This window comes from Oryzias melastigma, linkage group LG20 (genome assembly GCF_002922805.2).
Source record: "Oryzias melastigma strain HK-1 linkage group LG20, ASM292280v2, whole genome shotgun sequence".
NCBI classification, from domain to species: Eukaryota; Metazoa; Chordata; class Actinopteri; order Beloniformes; family Adrianichthyidae; genus Oryzias; species Oryzias melastigma.
In genome coordinates this window covers 17041784-17047088 of record NC_050531.1, presented here as the reverse complement: position 1 = coordinate 17047088, position 5305 = coordinate 17041784, and the positions used below count along the sequence as shown (strand labels likewise).

Here is a 5305-nt window from a genome sequence, read left to right as displayed (position 1 = left end):
ATTTTCTTATGAAAATCCTGATGCGGCCCAGCCTCAACTAGATTCCGCCTCCAGCGGCCCCCGGCTGATTTGAGCTTGAGACCCCTGCGATAAAGCATGTGTCCTGACATACGTTTTTATTTACACTCACCAGCTACCTTATTAGGTACACCTGTCCAACTGCTCGATAATGCAAATTTCTAATCAGCCAATCACATGGCAGCAACTCAATGCATTTAGACATGGTCAAAACGATCTGCTGCAGATCAAACCGAGTATCCGAATGAGGAAGAAAGGAGATTGAAGTGACTTTGAACATGGTAGTTGTTGGTGCCAAACAGACTGGTCTGAGTGTTTCAGAAACTGTTGATCTACTGGGATTTTCACCCACAACCATATCTAGCGTTTACAGAGAATGGTACATGCTGCAAATCTGGAATCATCTCAGACTGGTTTCTTGAGCATGATGAGTTCACTGGACTCAAATGACCTCCACAGTCACCAGATCTCAACCTAATAGATCACCTTTGGGATGTGGTGAAACATCAGATTGGTATCATGGATGTCCAGCCGACAAATCTGCAGCAACTGTGTGATTCTATCATGTCAATATGAACCAAATTCTCAAAAAAAAAAATATTTACAGTACCTTGTTGAATCTATGCCACCAAGAATCAAGGCAGTACTAGCAAGGTGTACCTATTGAAGTGGTCGGTGAGAGTAGATTTTATACAAATTAGACAACTATTTTTTGCTTAAAATATATTATTTAGTTCCATCAAATCCTTAGTCATGATTGGAAATTACATTTCCTCTCTGATTATTTTGTAGAAAAAAAGCTCTAATTGATTGTTTGAATCTGTCTTTACAGACTGACATAATCAGCATTCTCCCATTAGATCTTCTTAGTCTGCAGTTTAGCTTCTCCTCCATATACAGACTCAACCGCTTCATCAGGGTGGGTAGAAGGCTGATCCATTTGACCAAAACAGCAAAAAAGCCTTTTCTTCTTAATATTTAGTGATGTTTAATTAGGAGATACTTAAAGTCTGTTTTTTGCCTTAGATCGATTCCTTCTTTGAGTTCAGCGATCGGCTTGAGAGCATCATGGCAAAAGCGTACATATGGAGGTAAGTGTTCAGGAAACGAGTAAATGAAAAAGCTTCTGTTTTATTCATTCTTTTCATTCTTTGTGCACTGCAGAGTGGCCCGCACCACAGGATACCTGCTGTATGTGCTCCATCTCAACGCCTGTGTGTTCTATGTTGCTTCCGTGTCTCAGGGTCTTGCTACCACCTCGTGGGTCTATGATGGAAACGGTACAGCGTATGTACTCGTTGCCTTTTGACTTAAAACTAAGACAAGACAGTCATTTCCAACCAGGGGGGAGGTGCTCTCCATGGTGCTGAAAGTCAACTGATATTTCAAACTTTCACAGAAACTTTCAAAGCAACATAAAAATCTGATTTAGATTACTGACTTTTATGTTGCTACTTATTGTTTAACTAAATGATGTAGTAATTGCTCAAGAAGGCAATTCAGAACAGAAATATCAAGTCTGGAAACAAACTTTCTGTTTTCTGGTGATTTTCTGTTCATTAGTTTCAAAGCCTTACATGAACTCTAACTACACTGAAGCTTTTGGTAAATTCCTGCAAAGTATTCTATGACTCTTTTCTAACCTCGACATGAAATAATACGCAGATCGTGTTTTTTTCTGTTTGTAGATATTTGCGTTGTTATTACTTCGCCGTTCGCAGTCTCATTAACATCGGAGGTCTTCCAGAACCGGTGACAGTCTTCGAGATCACCTTCCAGATGGCCAACTTTTTCATCGGCGTCTTTGTCTTCTCCAGTCTGATCGGGCAGGTAAACAAATTGAATTTTTCTCCCAACATAGAAACACTTTCTCTTAATTAAGTTTCATTTCCACTTGTTAAAAATGAGAGACGTGATAGGAGCAGCCACCGCCAGTCAGACGTACTTCAGAGCATCGATGGACGGATGTGTCGCCTACATGAACACTTATACAATCCCAAAGTTGGTCCAGAACAGGGTCAGAACCTGGTACCTGGGCTGCACAGGGTATGCTAGGTGAGAATTTACATCTACTTTATCAACTTTAAAATGTTTAAAAATAGACATCAAATATAAAAGACTGAGGAATACTAGAACAAATGGATCAATTCCTGAAGGAAAGTAGTGGAGAATCCTGTTTTGATCTTTACAGATGAGTCTGAGCTGCTGGACAAGATGCCTCTGGTGATGAGAACCGCCATCACCGTGGACATCAGTCTGGCCACTTTCCAAAAGATCGCACTGTTTCAGGTGAAGCTGTTTTGATTTACTTCAAAAGATTAACTCAGGTCTGCTGAAGGAACAAATATTCATGCTAAATTTAACCCCAGACTCAAGTGAATGTGCCAGTTTTTTTTTTAAATAAAGCGTAAAAAAAAAATAAAAATAAGATTTAAAACACAACAGCAGAAGCTTTCAATGCTGAACTGTATGTATGGTGGTGGAAACATGATGATTTGGGTTCTACACTGAAGAAAGTGAAACGTTGAATCACTAAACAAAAGATCTGTAATTTGTTACATTTAGAGTGATTGTTCTTCTTATCTAACCGCATGCATTTTTATCACTTCCCACGATAATTTTAACAGCTGTTTTAAGGAATATTTTAGTGGAAAATTGTAAAAACAGGAATGGTTTGGCACAGCAAATATTTGCAGTTATTAAGCCACGCATTTTCTGCTTTCAAAATAAAAGCAGCCATGAAAAAAGTTCAGCTCTGGCCATGCATATTCAGAAAATTATGTGCCAATAGTCACTTTCATATTCTTGGCAACAGTTTTCAATGAATTTGATCATTTTTACCTTTATTTTCCTGCAGATCAGACACAGTTGTGAACATCAACAAAGAGGAGTGATGTTAGAGCCACGGCTGAGCTAAAAGCAGCTCATTGACCGCAGTAGAAAACATTACAACAGTAATAAGTTTGACTTTAATATCAGACAAACTGGAACTGTCTGACTTTAGCTCTGTTTACAAGGATTATGTGAAATTTAGGAAACTTAACTAGTGAAAAAAGATCTTCTGCAGCTTCACGTCTCATGGCCAAAGCTAATACTAGTGTTTGTATAAATTAGAAGAATAAAATCCTAATTACCTTCACAAACAAACAAGTAGTATTCAGTAAAGTACTTGTAATCTTTGTCTAACTTTAACCGAGTTGTCAGAGAGAAATGATCAACAACTTGTTTAATACCCAGGAATTTGGGGAAACAGCTATGCAGATCCTGCAAGCAGGATTATTGACATTTGTATTTTGATTTGTGGACAATCTAAGAGTGGAAATGAAAATAAAGATTAGGTAGGACAATTTCAAAATAAATATTTTACAATTTTCCGTTACAGTTGGTTAGGTTACCTTATATTATTTACTTAAAATTGTATGAAACGGTGTTCAGCTGTCAGCTTTGCCTGTAATTTACACACTAGTGGCGATATCACCATTTTGTCTGACGTCACGTGAAAAAAAATCAATTATGGTGTACATTCAGTTAAACATCAAAACCATGAAATAAAAAAAGGGGAAAAAATGGAAAAACATTTTCCAGGTTTGTAAGAAAACACCTTAACATTTTTGCACATGGTGCAATATCACATAATAAAACATACATTTGTTCTCTTCCAAAAATGTGTCTGTAATAAAAACTTTCTAATATAATTAAGTAAATGAACATGAAAACACACTGAGAGTGAAATGACTGGTACAAGTATTAGCACTGCTGGTCAAAAAAGTGGGACTGGGCCGATTAAAGGGACATTGACTTACATATCCTCCTCTGTGTTCCTGGACTTTGACACTCCGCTTCAGAAAGACGGTAACTTTACTTTGTCATAGGCGAAAGGGTAACTGAAAAACAAACAACACAATCTCTGACAACAAATTTAAAAACATTGGTAAAAATTGTTATTTAGAGATTAATTTACAATACTTGTATCTGCACTAGATCACTGACTGCAAGCCTCACTAGCAACATTCTGCTTTTTGTACATAAGGCCCCACATTCCTCATACCTGGAGCCTTGGTCTGGATAAGTGCTGAGCACCTGAAGTCCACTTTCTTCAGCCTTGGCATGTAGACATGGTCGGGTTCCCTGGTGATCCAGGAAAACAGCGGGCTATGAAATTAAGAACTCCACAAAAACAAAACATGCACATTTAGTTGGCGTTAAAGGTTTTCAAAATACTGTTCATAAAGTGTAACAAAATAACACTAGACACTAAAGTAACACAGCTTGTACAAAGTGATAAAAGAATGTGGATGATTATGACAGACTTTATTCTGGGGCTTTTGTGAGTTTACTGTCATGTTTGAATTTTTTTCTTTACTCCATATTCTGTCTGATCCCCCCACCCATAATTTGCTGTACAAACAACCATTTAAGTTGTTCCATGCTTCCATAACAAACTCACTTTTGTAAATTATCTTTCTTTTTATGACATTGTCAAATAAATGTTTACTTTTTTAACACAATAAGCTGTGATTGTTTTACATATGTGGGGAAGAAAGTGCAAATATGACAAACTCCCAAAAGCCCCAGAGACATGTATATTTTCATCCACGTTCCTTGGCACAACACCTGGACAGCTCCGGGAGCTGAGCTTCCATCTGTTGAACGATGCTCGTGCTCGCGCCCCCCACCCCCGTTCCCTGCCACAGTGGGGCTGGAAAACGGTGACCGAGAACGCCGAGCAGCAAGCTGCCAAGCTCCGGTTCCCCTGTCGCTGCATGCGGAAGCAAAACTGTTGCACCGCTCACCCCGCATGCGCGAACCATACGTCACTTCCGCTCTTCACCCACTTACCAGCGGATTCTCGCCGGACCGGAGTCCGCCGAAAGAGCTGAACGGCAGCAGAGCAAACCTTTAAAGAGTCCGACACCAACACTTTACCAGCCGCTGCATGAGCTGCAGAGAGAGCTCCGTGAATGACGGAGCGACAGTTTTACTGCAGCCGCCCACCCCCACCCCTCCTCCCACTGATTAGCTAGTGGTGCATCGGAGGGTTAAGCTAGCTAACGGTTCACTCGGTGTTACATTCGAGCTTTATTAATCGTCACAACAAACTAGTAAGAATACAACTCGTATTTTTAATAAATATCAGCAATATTTTAAGCATTAAAAAATAAAATAATCAAACTTACCTTTAATTTTTCGCTCAAAATGAAACCAGTAGTGGAGGCCTCCAGTCCCTTTTTTAAAATGGAAAGTTCCAGAAGGGGCAAGGCGCGCGGACGTTAATCCTGTGACATCA

General features: G+C 39.2%; 1 protein-coding gene across 11 annotated transcripts in view; it reads right to left on the bottom strand.

Annotated features, from left to right (window-relative positions):
- Positions 1-5305, bottom strand: part of pfkpa (phosphofructokinase, platelet a) — a gene marked incomplete at its 5' end in the record, with an annotated part of 33015 nt that extends 27710 nt beyond the window's left edge. For all 11 annotated transcript variants that reach the window (XM_024279663.1, XM_036217321.1, XM_036217325.1 and 8 more), the window contains 3 exon segments: positions 3822-3902; positions 4067-4185; positions 5196-5305.